Genomic DNA, 18,573 nt, shown 5'->3' on the forward strand with positions numbered 1-18,573 from the left:
GATATCAGATCTCCAAGCACATGGAAGTTGATTTGTCCCCTCCCGAAACTGAAAGGAAGCCTGCAGCGGTAGAGCAGGTGTACAAGGCTTATTTCTTGCTCCTTCACCTCCTCCCTATTCCATAGCAGCTGTTTCTGACACCCTCCAGACAGGGTGGATTCAGGTTTTGTGGGGGCTGAAGCTTCCACAGTTTGGGCAGCCTCCTTTATATTGGGCAGAATTCTAAGATTATTCCCCGCTCCCGCAATGACCTTTGCACTTGTATAATCTCCCCTTTGAGTGTAGGTGGAACCTGTGAATCTGGTGACATCACTGTTGTCATTCTGTTAAGTGGCAAGAGAGATTATCTTGGGTGGGCCTGACCTAATCAGGGAAGCCCTTTAAAAGAAGATAATTTTCAGCCGGGTGCGGTGGCTCATGCCTGTAATCCCAGCAGTTTGGGAGGCTGAGGTGGGCAGATCACGAGGTCAGGAGGTGGAGACCATCCTGGCAAACACGTGAAACCCCGTCTCTACTAAAAATACAAAAAAAAAAAATTTAGCCGGGCGTGGTGGCAGGTGCCTGTAGTCCCAGCTACTTGGGAGGCTGAGGCAGCAGAATGGCATGAACCTGGGAGGTGGAGCTTGCAGTGAGCCGAGATCGTGCCACTGCCCTCCAGCCTGGGCAACAGAGCAAGACTCTGTCTCAAAAAAACAAAACAAACAAACAAAAAAGAAGATAATTTTCTCCATCTGGCTGCAAAAGAGGAAGCCAGAGAGATGCACTGTGGCTGGTCTGGAAGAAAGCAACATCTGTGCTGTGAACTGCATATGGGGGCGTGTTAGTCTGCTCGGGCACCATAACTAAATACCATGGACTGGGTGGCTTAAAACAACAGCAATTTATTTTCTCACAGATCTGGAGGCAGGAAGTCCAAGATCAGGGTGCCAGCATGGTCAGTTTCTGGGGAAGGCTCACTTATTGGCTTGTAGTTTGGCTTGTAGTTGGCCACCTTCTTGCTGTGTCCTCACTTGGCCTTTCCTCAGTGTGTGTATGCAGAGAGAGAGAGTGAGCTCTGGTGTCTCTTCTTATAAGAACACTAAACCTATTGGTTCAGGATCTCGCCCTTGTGACATCGTTTAACCTTAATTACCTTCCAAAGGCCCCATCTCCAAACTGTCAGATTGAGGTTAGGGCTTCAACATGTGAATTTTAGGGGAACACAATCATTCAGTCCATAACAGAGGGCCATGAGACAAAGTATTTTGAGTGGCCTATAGGAGCTGAGAGTGGTCCCCGGCTGATAACCAGCAGGACAATGGTGACCTCAGTCCTACAACCATAAGGAACTGCGTTCTGCCAATAACCAGTAAGCCTGAAGGAGAACCCTGAGCCCTATACATGACCAGCACTTTCAGTCCAGCCCGCTGAGATCCTGAGCAGAGAATTGAGTCATGCCCTACCTAGACTTCTGGTATACAGAAGCAGAAATAATAAATTTGTAATAAGTGGCTAAGTTTGTGATAATTGTTTATGCATCAGTATAAAATTGTTTATTATCAATACAAAAATAATATAAATTTTATAATATATATTTTTAAGGAAAAAATACAAAATTACAAATACAAAATCTGTGAGACTAAAGAGGTCTGTAAGTGAGGGACCCTGAAATATAAGCTTCATTTAAGCTTCATTAGTTTCAAGGTAAGTCTGTCTCTGCCTCCAAGAAGGAGAGAAGATGAAGGAAAAAGAGTGTCAACTACAATACGATGTTGCTGTTTTGGGCAGGACAGATGCCCAAAACCAATTCTATCTCTTTGAAAGGCTTTAGGGGAACCTTTAAGGGATCCTCCCTTGGAGCCCCCAACTATACTTCCCTTGAGAAGCAAAGCTTCTCCTCTGGCTTGGCTCCTGAACTTTAGCAGTCCATCTTCTCTGTTGGGGTCCCAGTGCCCTCAGTGCAATTCTTTTGAGGACAGACCTGTTTTAGGAAGATCCTAGGTCAGCTCCCTTCTTCCAGGTCTACCTCAGTTCCTAGGAAGAACCTGCTTTTGCCCCATGGCCAGTGGGAGAAGGGTTTGCTCTCAGCCCAACCATCTCTCTCTAGTCCTACAAATTCCATTCAGTCCCTAATATTTAAATTCCTCAAGCATATGTCAAACTCCATATCTTATGATTCCCAAACTTCAGTGTAATATGTCAAGCTCTCTGAGTGGTTTTCTTGAAGTCCCCAGTTTCCTTTGGCTTAAGGAAGGAGGAGAATATGGCTCCCCTCCCCTGTGTACCGATTGTCACCCAGTTATTAACAGAAAGAATAGGGATTCAGGAACCCTGAGCTCTAGTCTGGGTTCTGATACTAACTCACTGTGTGTCCTTGGGAAATGTCCTTTTCCATTTCGGGCCTTGCTTTCCTGACAGCTCACTTAAATGAAGATGTAGGACTAGATCCACTCATTTATTCAGTAAATGTTTATGGAGTCCCTATTATGTGTCAGGAACTGTCTGGGTATGAGGAATCATCAGAAAACAAACTAGCTGACTTCTCAGGCCCTACCAGCCCTCACATTCTCTGATGCTTCTCCCCCACCTAGTTCCCACTCACCCCTCAACAATGAGTGGTCAAGTTCTGGCTGCAATCATGACCGCTTTTCCACCTCAGCAGTGTATAGCCTCTTCTTGCAGGGATATTTATTTATTTATTTATTTATTTATTTATTTATTTATTTATTTATTTCTGACAGGGTCCTGCTCTGTTGGGTGCAGTAATGCGATCAGGGCTCACTACAACCTGGACCTCCTGGGCTCAAGTGATCCTCCTGCTTCAGCCTCCCAAAGTGCTGAGATTATAGGTGTGAGCCGCCATGCCCAGCCCACAGGGACCTTCGATGGGACTAGGGGTAAGCTTCCTTTGAAGGCAGCATTGCTGTTTTGGTTACTGCCCATCAACCTGGGCTGTCTGGCCTGGAAGTACTGCCTGGCCAATGACAATGGAAAGGTTTATTTGCAGAGGCCAGGAAGTCCCCATGACCCCTCTCCATTCACCTCTGAGACAGGAAGCCCCAGGAGGAAAAAACAAAAGATGAAATGCTGGCTGACTTCCCAGCTTCCAAGTGCCCAGCCGCACTCTGGACTGGAGGATCCCTTCTGCCCAGTGGACAGGGACCTCTTTCAGCAGCTCCTTCCTTGTCATTGATCCCCAGGGCTTCAGTTCCTGTCTTGAGGATCCAGAAGGACTTAGGTGACGTAAAAGAGGTATGAAATGAAGATTGAGTCTCTGGGAAAGGATGCATGATGTCTTATCCTAAGCTAAGCCTCCATGTCTGGGAAGTGGGGGGAGGCTGAATGCACAGAGTGGGAAAAATATTCTCAGTGGTTAAGGAAGCAAGTGACTCACCTGCTCTGACCTTCATCCATCCACTCCCATGGCCAGAGTGACTTCAGGGAGGAGGTGGGGTGGAAGAGATTTCCAAGTCTCGATTTTTTTTCTTGAGTTATTTAAGACCTCTTACTTATGATGCCCCTTCCATCCATCACACTTCTCCCAACAGCTTAGCTAACCTGCCTGGAAAAAACAGTCATCAAAAAGCACACGGCATGCTAAGTAGAAAATGAAAAAGCAGGAGGTGCCTCCACTCTTCCAGCAGCTTTTCCACTGGGTTCTGTGCCTAAGGAGTTGCTCCCTCCAGTCCGCAGAGTAGCTGGAATGCATTTTCAAAATTCAACTTTAAAAACTGAAGTGGCCGGGCGCGGTGGCTCACGCCTGTAATCCCAGCACTTTGGGAGCTGAGGTGGGTGGATCATCTGAGGAGCTCGAGACCAGCCTGGCCAACATGGTGAAACCCCGTCTCTACAAAAAATACAAAAATTAGCCGGGCATGGTGGCAAGCACCTATAATCCTAGCCACTCGGGAGGCTGAAGCAGGAGAATCGCTTGAACCCGGGAGGCGGAGTTTGCAGTGAGCTGAGATTGCGCGACTGCACTCCAGCCTGGGCAACAAGAGCGAAATTCCATCTCAAAACAAAAAACAAAAACAAAAACAAAACTGAAGTATAACATTCATAGAAAAGTACATAAATCATACGTGTACAGTTCAATAAATTTTGAGAAAGTGCACCTCCATGTAACCAACACTCAGGAGGAGAAATAGAACATGACCAGCAGCTCAGAAGCTCCTTTGTGCCTCCTTCCAGCCACTTCACCCTGCAAAGCTAAATGCTGTCCTGAATTCTAACGTCAAAAATTAGATTTGCCTGTTTTTGAACTGTTAAGTAGAATCACATAGTATGTGTTGTTTTGTGTCCAACTTCTTTTTTTTTTTTTTTTTTTTTTTTTTTTTTGAGACGGAGTCTTGCTCTGTCGCCCAGGCTGGAGTGCAGTGGCGCTATCTCGGCTCACTGCAAGCTCCGCCTCCCGGGTTCACGCCATTCTCCTGCCTCAGCCTCCCAAGTAGCTGGGACTACAGGGGCCTGCCACCACGCCCGGCTAATTTTTTGTACTTTTAGTAGAGACGGGGTTTCACCGTGTTAGCCAGGATGGTCTTGATCTCCTGACCTCGTGATCCGCCCACCTCGGCCTCCCAGAGTGCTGGGATTACAGGCCTGAGCCATCGCGTGTCCAACTTCTTTCACTCATAATAAATAGGTTTGTGATATTCACCTTAGTTGTTGCAGGTAGCATTCTCATTGCTGTATAGTATTCCAATGACTGGTTATATCCAATGTCTTTATTCTGTCAACTATTGATGGACATTTGGTGTGTTTCCAGTTTGGGGCTATTGCAAGTGGTGCTGCTATAGACATTTTTATACACGCTTGTTGATGTAAATAGGGGGGAAATTGCTGGGTCATCAGGCATGTACGTGTTCAGTTTTATAAAATACTACCAAACTGCCAAACTAAAGTGGTTATGTCAGTTTACACTCCCATCAGTGATGCATGAGAGTTCCAGTTGCTCCATATTCTTGTTAACACTTGATGTTGCTTGTGTTTTTCATTTTAGTTCTTTCAGCAGATAAGTGGTGGTATCTTGTTGAAATTTCAGAGCAGTATTTTTTTATGAGAAAGGCCCTCCCTTTGATAGAGCAGTATTTTTAACATTCAGATATAGCCAGATCACTTCTCTGGATCCCCACAGTCTACAGGATTAAGCCTGAACTCCATAGCTGTACATTCAAGGCCCCTTATGATCTAGCAACTATTGACCTATTTACTCGTTGGGGCAAGGCCCTTTATGATCTAGCAGCTATGGAGCAACTATTGACCTATTCAGTTGTTGATGAGGCGGATGGCTCTTGCTTCATCCCACTTTCCCCCAAGTTCTGTTCAAGTGGGAGAGCCTGCTATTACCCCAACCATTCTCTTTCACGCTTCTGTGCTGTCCCTCTTTCTTGGGACAGATCTGTTCCTCTTCTTTGCCTTGAAAATTCTTATTTTCCTATTCTGTCACCATTCCCTTGGGCACCCACAGACTCTGTGCTTTCCTCAGTCATAATCCTGACCCCAAGTATGGTGATAATTTGTTTCCATGTTTATCTTCTCCACCAGACTGTGAGCCCTTGAGGGCAGAGCCTGGGTCTGCTTCATCTTTGGGTCCCTAGTACCCAGTGCAGGACCTGACAGAGTTGGCATCAGTAAGTGGTTTCTGATTGACCACCTGAGTATCCCAGATCCTGCCCAGAAGGAGAGGCTGTGGAGCAAATAGAAATCACAAAAGGTGTCCTGAATCCTGACTTCCATCTCCCTGAACATCAACTGTCCTGGGATCCTATTATCTTAGTGGGAAAGGACCTAAGAAATCATCCTTCCACTGAGGGGAATTTCATCACAAGCTGCCCTTGCTTGTGGACCTCTGGGAGTAGAGAACTTAATTCTTTCTTTTTTTTTTTTCAAAGCTAAAGCAAGTTTATTAAGAAAGTAAAGGAATAAAGAATGGCTACTCCATAGACAGAGCAGCCCTGAGGTCTGCTGGTTGTCCATTTTTATGGTCATTTATTGATTATACACTAAACAAGAGGTGGATTATTCATGAGATTTTTCAGAACTCGGGGTTCCTTCCCTTTTTAGACCACATAGGGTAACTTACTGACGTTGCCATGGCATCTGTAAACTGCCTTGGCACTGATGGAGAAATTATTTGTTTCCAGACAAGTCTTTCCTTGAGACTCCACAGCCAGTGACAGCTCTACTTTTGGGGCCACCAGACAGTCCTTCTGAGAAGGGAAGCAGGAAGTGTGCTTTTCTTTAGGCTGTATGGCCCCATGTCTGCACTTCGTCTGTCAGCCCCAAAAAAGTAGTGGCTCCTAGGCCTACTAGGAGCTTGATTTGAGGGCACTCCTGGAAAGCGTCACCCATCACAGTCTAGCATAGCCTCTCACCACTGAGCAGTCATTTCTTTGGATCTTGAAGCTTCTCTGTTCTCTAAGAATCCCTTGTTAAAATAGAAACAAATCAACAAACCAGTCCTTGGAAGGGAAGGAGGTTAACACTGAGAACACGTCACCTGTGTAGATGTCCAGGGCTCTGTACTTGGAAAGACCTCCTGCTTAGTTTAATGTTCTACTGTTGCCATCTTTGAATGCTTGGTAATTTCTAAACAAGAGACCCCCATATTTTCATTTTGCATGGGGCCTTGCAAATTATGTAGCTGGTCCTGATTGAGAATGTCCCATGTGTTAGGTTCTATGTCAAGTATTTTACATACTAGCCTCACAACTGTGCTGAGCTAGGAACTGTTCGCTCCAAGAGGAAATTTAGGCTTAGGTAAATGACTTGCTGGAGGTCACATACCAAGTAAGGGGCAGAACCAGGATACAAACCCCAAGTCTAACTTCAAAGTTAGTGCTTATTCCTGTCCTCAATGCTGCCTCACCAAGAAAAATGCCTTTACTTCCCACCTTCTGGGAAAGCTGAGTCTGGAAGAGCAATTCAGGAGAGTCGGGCAGGGGTGGGGATGAATGAGCTTCCACCAGAGCTGAAATTTTAAGCAAGCCTTGGGAATATCTTTTTTTTTTTTTTTTGAGATGGAGTTTCACTCTTGTTGCCCAGATTGGAGTGCAATGGCGTGATCTCAGCTCACCGCCACTTCCACCTCCTGGGTTCAAGTGATTTGCCTGCCTCAGCCTCCCAAGTAGCTGAGATAACAGGCATGCACCACCACGCCTGGCTAATTTTGTATTTTTAGTAGAGACAGGGTTTCTCCATGTTGGTCAGGCTGGTCTCGAACTCCTGACCTCAAGTGATCCACCCTCCTTGGCCTCCCAAAGTGCTGGGATTACAGGCGTGAGCCACCGCACCCGGCCAGGAATATCTTTTTTAATATTGACCTACATGCACATTCATACACAACCACACACACGCACTGTCTCTCACTCAAATGCTCATGCATACCCACTCACACCCATCCACATCCACTCACACATACCACCTAGCCTGAAACCTGCCTTTAGAAGCAGTTCAATTATGTGTGCCGTATGGTGTCCTAGAGTGACAACTCCACAAGGGCCCCTTGGGAAGCATCTAATTTAAAAGCATCTAATTTAATCGTCTGATTCCCTTATCTGACAGATGAGAAAACTGAAGTTCAGAGAGGGAAGAGACTTGTCTAGGTCACACACTACCAGTGGGCAGAGCTAGGGGCCACAGGCTAGCCTCCTGAATCTGGATTCAACAGCACAGCACGAAGGTGCACTGATGGGAGGGAAGGTGAGATTTGAGCAGAAAGGAAGCTCGATCTTGAGGTCAATCAGGCTTTTTTTTTTTTTTCTTTCCTAGGCACCTTTCATTTGCATCCCACACAAAACTTACCCATCAGTCTCTGAGAAATGCTTTGCTTCTGATGCTGGCTGGGCACAGAATCCCCCTACCTCCATCTAAGTGTTTGTAATAATGCTATTGCTCAAGACCAGAAACACCTGCTTTAAGGGGTCAAGTAGTTTGGATTCAGAAGGCTAAATTGTTCTTTCACTCATAAGCAAAACAAAACACAAAAGCAAAATATAAACAGGATGAGGCATGAGAGGCTTAATTACCCTGTAGAAACAGCAGAGTTTCTATAAAGTAAAAACACAAAAGAAAACAAAACACCACGATCTGCCAGGGACTGCCCAGGATGAGCAGGTGATAGGGGCTGGGCCCAGCTTTTGGCTTTCTCTGAGCAATCTCCCACCACCAGCGCTGAGACCAACCTGGGCTTGAGACAGAGTCACATGGCTAAAGAGCAGGGTTTGTTACTCTTCAGCCATCATTCTAAAGCTTCTCCGCACATATTTCCTCCTTGACAGATCTGGGTTCAAATTTTGACTCTGTCCCTTACTAAGTGATTCGGGGCATGTTGCATAATCTCTCTAAGCCTCTTTTTCCTCATTTGCAAAAGGTATGACACTCAAACCTATGTCCATGTCCAGGGGATTCCCAGGATGTGAGACTTTCAGCGCTAAACTCTGGGCTGGTTACCTTAGGGTATAAGGAGGATAATGTTGAGAAAGCATTTATCGCAACACCCAGCACACTGCAATTGCTTTATAAGTAATTGTTATTATCCTTTCCTCTTGCCTCAGATATTTTTGTTTTTGTTTGTTTCTGTTGCCCAGGCTGAAGTCCAGTGGCACCATCTCAGCTCACTGCAGCCTTGACCTCCTGGGCTCAAGTGATCCTCCCACCTCAGCCTCCTGAGTAGCAGAAACTACAGGTGTGCGCCACCACACCTAGCTAATTTTTGTATTTTTTTGTAGAGACAGGGTTTCACCATGTTGCCCAGGCTTTTACCTCAGATATTAAAGAGCACCTTTGGTCTGCCATACTTTGTGTTAAGCACTAAGATAAATTACAAACATTTATTGAGTTCACTTTACAGAGTATTTTCATGTCCATGATCTAATTTGATCCTTACAAGAGCCCTTTGAGGGAGGCAAAACTCTTAATATTCCTGTTTTATAGTTGAGATAACTAGGCTCAGTAAGATGACTGACTTTTTCAAGGTTACTCAGTCAATAGTTTGCTATGGACCAAATGTTTGTGCCCCCCAAAATCCATGTGTTAAAGCTCTAACCCTAAATTAATGGTATTTGGAGGTGGGGCCCTTGCAAGGTAATTAGGTTTAGGTGACATCATGAGGGTAGATCTCCCATGATGAGATTGGTGCCCTTATAAGAAAAGGAAGAGACCAGAGCTCACTCTCTCTCTGCCATGCGAGGATACTATAAGAAAGTGGACGGCCGGGGCACAGTGCCTCACGCCTGTAATCCCAGCACTTTGGGAGGCCAAGGTGGGAGGATCACCTGAGGTCAGGAGTTCAAGACCAGCCTGGCTAACATGGTGAAACCCCATCTCTACTCAAATACAAAACTTAGCCAGGTGTGGTGGTGCGCACCTGTAATCCCAGCTCCTCGGGAGGCTGAGGCATGAGAATTGCTTGAACCCAAGAGGCGGAGGTTGCAGTGAGCTGAGGTTGCACCACTGCACTCCAGCCTGGGCAACAAAAGCGAGACTCCATCTCAAAGAAAAAAAAAAAAAGAATCCTTTCTTAATAATCTTTGACCTTTGGGAGCTTAATTATTAAATGCCCTGATGTAGTCTCCATCCTAGGCCACCTAGGCCACTGATAGCTCCTGCTCCTTTTCCTCATTATCAGGCAGGATGCCTTCCTGCAAGCAACAGAAACATATTCCAGCCGACTGAAGCAGAAAAGGAGTTATTGAAAGGCTATTAGGTAGCTCACAGAATCTCCTGGAGGGCCAGAGAACAAGGCTGGGATCTTTCACTGCAAGAGCAGCTCCTAAATTCACCACATAGAACTGGCTCCGTGAATACATGCCAGCTGCTGCTCTGGGGAAGTCTTACCACTGCAGGCACTGTCCAGATGGCAAAGGCCAGGCCCTGGACTCTACTGCTGGTCATGGCTCACACTGATTCTGCATGGCCTGCTCCTCTGCCTCACTAGCTTCCAATTCAAAGTCTATCTAAGGCAGGTGGTCTGATTTGTAGCACTTAGGCCATATGCCATGTCTTGGTTGCAGGGGATTCTGGAGAATTGAGTCTGGCATTTTCAGTTCCTGTGATAGGAAACTGGCTTGGTTTTTAATCAACTAGCTTGGTTATTAATCAACTATGTGCTAGTTGATTAATAACCAAGCTAGTTGATTAAAAACCATGTATTAATGCTAGTTGATTAATAACCAAGCTAGTTGATTAAAATGTATTAGTATTAGTGCTAATGTATTAGTGCTAGTTGATTAATACTGACATAGTAGTTAAAGTATGTCTGAGAAGAATTCAGGGAGTAGTTTAATTAGAATTTCAGCTTTGGGTGTTGATGGTGAAGTGGGAATACTTTTTCCCTGAGTTGTCCTAGGGAGGGATTCTCCATTTCTGGTTTACAAGACCAGAGTATTAAATTATACTACAACCATCTCATCCTGTGATGAGAAACTCTGGTGGGCTTGCACCTGTAGTCAGCTACTCGGGAGGCTGAGGCAAGAGAATCACTTGAGCCTAGGAGGTCAAGGCTGTAGTGAGCTGTAATCATGCCACTGCACCCCAGTCTGGGAGACAGAGTAAAACTCCATCTCTAAAAATAAAAAAAAATTGTAAATTTTTTTGAAAGATGAGGAATTCACCAAACATGAAAAAGAGGTCTATAGCTCCTCAGCCCAAAATGATAACAACGTATTATCTCATCTTTTCTCCACTCTCTCTGTACCTCCAGGCCATCCACCTCTGAATTTCAATTTTTTTTGTTAGTTTGTTTATTTAAAACCAGGACAATACTGCTTTCATTTGCTTTGTTTTAAAAACCTACAACCTAGTGACTGTATTGGTCATAAGCATGACTGTTGTTGCAATGTGCTACTTATAATGAATGACAGCAAACAAGCTAGGGATTCTGTCTGCCACTTCCAGCCTTTCCTCTTTTTACTTCAATAGGCATCGATGATAAATCAATCTTATGTACAATTTCTTATAACTTTCGTATTTTTTGTAGACGTGGGGTTTCTCCATGTTGCCCAGGCTAGTCTGAAACTGCTGAGCTCAAATGATCCACCCATCTTGGCCTCCCAGCATGGGATTACAGGCATGAACCAGTGCTCCTAGCCTTTGCATTTTAACTGGGTAATGTATATAAGTATAGATGCCAGGTTTTTAAATTTTTTGTCTGTTGCTTGGTTGGCTGGTTTTCTTGTTTTAGTTGCCCAACATCTGAATCCTACCCCTTCCTTATATTCAGAGAACTCTCGACCATCTGAGCCTTGGAGAGAGGCAGATTTTGTCTCCTATTATGGAAGTGAAAAAGTACAGATATTTGCTTTCCAGCACGCCCTTAACAGCTAGGGCATGCGCATATTACATAGGCTCAATCAATTAGGTATGTCTTCTTGGAACTTTGATTAAGAAACTTGTGCCACAAAGAAGCAGGGACAGTGGAGAGTTCATTTTGGCAGAGGTGGAGGCAGTGACAGTAACATCTAGGTATAGGGCAGCAATGCCAGCAGAGCAATGGGTGGCCTCTGGGTCCAGGGTTCAGGGTAGGGATAGAGGTGGCAGTGATGTCTTTACTGAATTGGCTCCATAGCAGGATTTGGGCTAAGGTAATACCTGTCTTGGCTCCTTTAGTCTCTGCCATTTTTTAAACAGCTTTATTGAAATATTAGGTTGGTGCAAAAATAATTGCAGTCTTTGCTATTACATGTCTTACAATTTGCCCTTTTAAAGTGTCAAATTCCATGACTTTTAGTGTATTTACAAATATGTGAGACTATCACCATAGCCAATTTTTATTACCTCAAAAAAAATCCATACCCTTTAACTATCATTTCCTACCCCCACCCCTCCCCAGCCCTGAGCAACTACTGATGTACAAATTTCCCTATTCTGGACTTTCACATGAATGGAATCATATAGCATGTAGCCATTTGCAACTGTCTTATTTTATTTAGCATGATGTTTTCAAGGTCCATCTATGTTGTGGCATGTATCAGTACTTCATTCCTTTTTATGGCTGAATCATATTCCATTGTATACCATGTTTTGTTTATCCATTCATTTGTTGACAGACATTTGGGTTATTTCCATGTCTTGGCTATTACGAACAATGCTGCTATAAACATTCACACACAAGCTTCTGTGTGGGCATATGTTTTCATTTTCTGCCCATTTGTTGACCCTAATTCTTCAGGCTTTCTTGTGACTCCATGAGTTACAGAAAATTATCTTAAATTTTTTTCTTATTCAAATAAGACAATATTGATTTCTGTTAGCTGGATTCACTTGCAGCTAATTTTTGTAATTTTTTGTACAGACATGGTCTTGCTGTGTTGCCCAGACTGGTCTCAAACTCCTGGCCTCAAGTGATCCACCCCCATCAGCCTCCCAAAGTGCTGGGATTACAGGCATGAGCCACCACGCCCAGAATTTTCTTACTTTTGTTAAAAGACATGAGGCCTTTACTATTTTCTCTGGGGCCCAGTTCTTAGTCCCAGGACAAAAGGGCTATAATTGGCTAACGTGACACACTTCCCTGTTAACCTTCAGTGCTGAATTTAATCTTCCTTATACATTGATGTAGAGAATGAGATCCAGAGAAGGAAAGTGACTTGCTTAAGGTCACACAGCCAGTCAGTGGTACAGTTAAGACTAGAATCTAGAACTCCTTATGCCAACTTAATGTTCTTCCCCCTACACTAGGCCTCCTGTCATCAATTCAACAACTGTTTGTTAAGCTCTGTGGCCATAGGATATATGGAAGAAGCAGGGGAGACAGAGTCCAAAGACATGATTTCTGCTCCTGGCTTTGCCACTTCCTACCTTTGTGACCTTGGACAATTTATTCTGTGTCTCTGGGTCTCAGCTATCTCATACAAAAAAGCAGGAGTTGGAGATTGGAGGCTAGGCAGGGAGAGGGGTTGGATTAGAGGGGACAAGCTCAAATGCCTACAACCTCCATTTCATTTATTCAATTACATTTTATTCACTTATAATTTATCACCTCCTTTTTTTTGAGATGGGGTCTCACTCTGTTGCCCAGGCCAGAGTGTAGTGGTGCTATCTTGGCTCACTGCAGCCTCAACCTCCTGGGCTCAAGCAATCCTTCTACCTCCTTCTCCTGTGTAGCTGGACCTATAGGCATGTGCCACCACTTCCAGCTAATTTTTGTAATTTTTTGTACAGACAGGGTCTTGCTATGTTGCCCAGGCTGGTCTCAAACTCCTGGCCTCAAGTGATCCACCCCCATCAGCCTCCCAAAGTGCTGGGATTACAGGCATGAGCCACCATGCCCAGAATTTTCTTACTTTTGTTAAAGACATGATCAATAAATATTTCACACATTAAAAAAAATGTTTAGGCCAGGTGCAGTTGTTCACGCCGATAATCTCAGCACTTTGGGAGGCCGAGGCAGGTGGATCACTTGAGCCCAGGAGTTGAAGACCAGCCTGGGCAACATAGGGAGACCCCTGCCTCTACAAAAAATATGAACCTTAGCTGGTATGGTGGCACGTGCCTGTAGTCCCAGCTACTCAGGAGGCTGAGGTGGGAAGATAGCGTGAACCCGAGAGATGGAGGTTGCAGTAAGCTGTGATTGTGTCACTGCACGCCAGCCTGGGTGGCAGAGTGAGAACTTGTCTCAAAAAAAAAAAAAAAGTTTTAAGAAAAATAATAGTACAACCACCTTGATCGATGGCAAAAATAACTTGGCCTCAGTGTTGGGAGAACACAGAGAATGATAAGGACCAAGGCTCACCATGGTAGAGCACAAGATATTTGGATTTTTTTAAAGCCTGAAATATGATTTTACTAGGACATCCCTTATTCTTTAAATTTGGGCAATTAATTCAATTAAACTTTTTCATACAGAGCGTTTTCTAATTGTGTATTGAGGTCCTATCTTTATTGTTATTCTTCATGGAGGAAGGAGCGGCAATAACTCCTAATGGGAGATAGCAAAAGGAGAGGTGACTCTGCCATCTGCTGCTCACTGATGGTATGTACCTGCAGGCCTTCAGTAGGATTTAGGTGCCACCCTTAAAAAGGGTCAGCTCTGAAAGGCTTTGTTGGGGACATCTCCAATATCCTAATTTGATGGTTGGGGTGTCAGGCACATGGAGGCCTTATATCCCAACACCTGGAAACCATGAAGCCGGCTCCAAGGTAAAGCCCACAGGCCGAATCTGACCTCTGGTAGCCATCAGGCATGTGTTGCCACAGAGCTGAAAGTGTGGTTGGAGAAGGATGAGAGGAGAGGAAAGAGGATTGCGGTGGGAGTCGCCAAGGAAGCTGGAAGCCATTGCACAGCTCCAGGAACAGGGGCAAGGGCTGAGGTAAAAAAAAAAAAAGGAGAGAAATGAGTGGATTTGAGAAACAGTACAAGAAAATCCAACTTGATAAGACATTGGATTCAGAGAATGAAGGGCTGGAACTGCCAGTGCCTGCCAGTGAGTTGTACTTTGTGCTACCAACTAATCTTCATAGAACTTCAGTTTGATTATTCATTACCTCCAGCCTATTTTGGCTTCCTACTGAAATCAGGACACAAGGAAATTTGTCACCAGGTAGACAATAAATGTCCCTCCCCACCCCCTGCCATTCACCCCACTAGTCTTATTAGGAATACTACACTTGGTAGGAATTAAGAAGTCTTGAGTGTGAGTCCCAAGTTCAGTCATTTTCTGGCTGACTGACCTTGGGGAAAGTGACCAAACACCTGGGAGTTTAGTTTTCTCATCTTCAGTTTACTCATCTGAACAATGGAGCAATGGCAACAACAGCTCCCTTTAGGCTGAGCCAAGCTTCATACAAGCTAATGTCAGACATCTATCATCTTATTGAATTCTTGCAACCCCAGGAAATGAGCACTACCATTACCCCCATTATTCAAATGAGGACACTGAAGCTCTGAGAAATGGAGTGGCTTGCCCCAGGCCATATAGTTAGAAAGTGGGAGAGCTGTCTTTCCAACTCAGACTGCTTAGCTCCAAAGCTTTATTGCTCTGGATCTCTGTCTCAGTGAGCTTTTGCTATAAAATGACCCACCCTGAAACACAGTGGCTTAAAACAACAATCATTTTGTTTAGTTCACAGTTCTACGGTACAGTATATTTATACAGGTCACAGTTTTGGTCTTGGCCAATTTAGCTGATCTATGCTGGATTCCCACATGCATGGGTCTGTGGATAGCTGGTAAGTTGGCTCAATCACATATTTGGTGATCGGCAGTTGGCTGGAGCACCCTGATGCTCCTCCATATAGCCTCTCATCCTCCAGCAGGCTAGCTTAGGCTCATTGACTTGGCGGGCTAAAGATTCCAAGTTTAACAAGAGAAGACAGGCCAGATGCATTGGCTCACACCTGTAATCCCAGCACTTTGGGAGGCTGAGGTGGGCGGATCATGAGGTCAGGAGTTCAAGACCAGCCTGGCCAATATGATGAAACCCCGTCTCTACTAAAAATACAAAAATTAGCTGGGTGTGGTGGTGCATGCCTGTAATCCCAGCTACTCAGGAGACTTGAGACAGAAGAATCGCATGAACCCGGGAGGCAGAGGTTGCAGTGAGCTGAGATCACGCCACTGCACTCCAGCCTAGGTGACAAAGCGAGACTCCATCTCAAAAAAAAAAAAGAGAGAGCAGACAAACCTCCGTGCTCAAGCATGTTTCAAGTCATCGCAAAGCCAAACCAGACTCAGAGTGCAAAGGCACTTTCAAAAGGTATGGGTAGAGAGAAGGGGATAATCTGTGGTCATTTTTACAATCTGCCATAACTGCTATGCTATAATCCCTGTTTCACAGGGTTGATCACATGAGATAAAGAATGTGAATCAGCTTTGACGTGAATCAGTTTTGTGAACTTCTATAAAATATTGTCCAGAGGAGCGGCATTGTTTAATGATTAGTACTGTATGCCAATAGTACCTCGAACTCAACACATCTGGTAATTATCTCCATTTTCCAGATGAGGAAACTGAAGCCTAGAGAGCTTAGGGGGCTTGCAGATGATCATACAGCCAGAATCTGAACAGAGATCTGTGTGTGCAGTGCTCTTCAGCAACTTGATTCTTTATTGCATTGTTCTATAATCCGTTTTCCTGAGCAGGTCTTGTTTCCCCAACTAAAATTCCTTAAGGACTTTTTTTTTTTTTTTTTTTTGAGATGGACTCTCACTCTGTTGCCTAGGCTGGAGTGCAGTGGCGCGATCTTGGCTCACTGCAACCTCCATCTCCCGGGTTCAAGCAATTTTTCTACCTCAGCTGCCTGAGTAGCTGGGACTATAGGCATGTGCCACCAACGCCTGGCTAATTTTTGTGTTTTTAGTAGAGACAGGGTTTTGCCATATTGGCCAGGCTAGTCTTAAACTCCTGACCTCATGATCCACCTGCCTTGGCCTCCCAAAGTGCTGGGATTACAGGTGTGAGCCACTGCACCCGGCCCTTAAGGACGTATTACAGGTCTTTTATTTCTTTTGTGGCCCTGGTGGTGGCTAGCATTGTACTAAACACATGGTAGGCACTCACTAAAGACTTTTCAAATGACTGAATCACTCATTCATTTATTTATTCCGTTTTTAAGCAAACATTTATTGAACACCAATTATTACATAGGTCCTAGACACTGAGAATACAGAAATAAATAACACAATATTCCTTTTCTTAAGAAACTCGCCTAGTTAAAAAAAAAAAAATTCAACCTGACACTGTAATCTAGCATGATAGAACCTCAAAGGGTTATGAGAGCAAAGGAAAGGAGCCCTAAACTAGCCTGGCAGAGAAGACACCTGCCTTCTTTATGGCTGAGGACACTGAGGAGGATACTTCTGAAGAGAGCACAGCATATGCAAAGACTTGTGGGAAATAACACGGTATGTACCTGGACTTATCAGCAGTCTGTGTTGCTGGAGCATAGGTAAGAAGCAGCTAGGGGTGAGAGGTGAAGTTGAGGTGGTAAGAAGCTCAAACTTGATCTCTTTTTTTGGGACAGGGTCTTGCTCTGTCACCTAGGCTGGAGTACAGTGGCGTGGTCACAGCTCACTGAAGCCTCAAATTCCTGGGTTTAAGTGAACCTCCCACCTCAGCCTCCCCTGTAGCTGGGACCACAGGCACACGCTACTATGCCTGACTCATTTCTTTATTTTTTGTAGAGATGGGGTATGACTATGTTGCCCAGGCTGGTCTAAAATTCCTGGGCTCAAGTGATCCTGCCACTTCAGTCTCTCAAAGTGTTGGTATTACAGGTATTAGCCATAGCACCCGGCCTCAGACTTGATCTTAAAAGCACTGAGAGGGTCAGACACGGTGGCTCACGCCTGTCATCCCAACACTTTGGGAGGCTGAGGCGGGAGGATCACAAGATCAGGAGTTTGAGACCAGCCTGGCCAATATGGTGAAAACCGGTCTCTAATAAAAACATACAAAAAAATAATTAGCCAGGGGTGGTGGCGGGCACCTGTAGTCCCAGCTACCCAGGTGGCTGAGGTAGAAGAATCGCTTGAACCCAGGAAGCAGAGGTTGAATGAGCCGAGATTGCACCACTCCACTCCAGCCTGGGTGACGGAGTGAGACTCTGTCTCAAAACAAACAAACAAACAAAAAAAAGGCCGGGCACTGTGGCTCACACCTGTAATCCCAGCACTTTGGGAGGCCGAGGCAGGCGGATCACGAGGTCAAGAGATTGAGACCATCCTGGCCAAACAACATGGTGAAACCCCATCTCTACTAAAAATACAAAAATTAGCTGGGTGTAGTGGTGCACACCTGTAGTCCTAGCTACTCGGGAGGCTGAGTCAGGAGAATCGCTTGAACCCGGGAGGCAGAGGTTGCAGTGAGCCGAGATTGCTCCACTGACTCCAGCCCAAGTGACAGAGTGAGACTCCATCTCAAACAATAAAATGAAATAAAATAAAGCACTGAGATGCGCCACTAGGTAATAAAAACACATTCAGACCAAGACTCATATGCAAATTTTTTAGTACCAAAACTGGAACTTATCCAACACCCATCATCTGGTCAGTAAATGAATAAAATATGGTACACTCATACAATAAACTACTACTCAGCAATAAAAAGTAATCAACTACTGATATTTGCACTAACATGAAAGACGATACATTCGTTTGCTTGGGCTGCCATAACAAAGTACCATAGACTAGGTGACTTAATACAAATTTTGGCCAGGTGTGGTGGCTCACGTCTGTAATCCCAGCACTTTTGGAGGCTGAGGCGGGCAGATCACTTGAGGTCAGGAGTTTGAGAGCAGCCTGGCCAACATTAGCGAAACCCTGTCTCTACTAAAATACAAAAATTTGCCAGGTATAATGGTGGGCGCCTATAGTCCCAGCTACTGGGGAGGCTGAGGCAGGAGAATCGCTTGAACTGGGGAGGCGGAGGTTGCAGTGAGCTGAGTTTGTGCCACTGCACTCCAGCACTCCAGCCTGGGCAACAGAGTGAGACTCCATCTCAAAAAACAAACAAACAAACAAAAAAACAAATTTATTTTCTCACAGTTCTGAAGGCTAGAAATCAAGGTGTTGTCAGAGTTGATTTCTTCTGAAGCCTCTCTTTTTGGCTTGCAGAAGGCCATCTTCTCCCCACGTCTTCACATGGTTTTCCCTCTG

The 18,573-nt window shown here is 44.9% G+C and overlaps 1 protein-coding gene across 1 annotated transcript in view; it reads left to right on the plus strand.

The window, feature by feature from the left end:
* The window catches only part of LIPT2-AS1 (LIPT2 antisense RNA 1), a 65,443-nt gene extending 62,567 nt beyond the window's left edge, over window positions 1-2,876 (plus strand). Inside the window, exon 4 of the transcript XR_010129164.1 lies at window positions 2,721-2,876. The gene's annotated coding sequence lies outside the window, so the exon portion shown is untranslated. The remainder of the gene's footprint in view (window positions 1-2,720) is intronic.
* Window positions 2,877-18,573: the final 15,697 nt, after the last annotated feature.

Source organism: Gorilla gorilla, chromosome 9 (assembly GCF_029281585.2).
Source record: "Gorilla gorilla gorilla isolate KB3781 chromosome 9, NHGRI_mGorGor1-v2.1_pri, whole genome shotgun sequence".
NCBI lineage: Eukaryota > Metazoa > Chordata > Mammalia > Primates > Hominidae > Gorilla > Gorilla gorilla.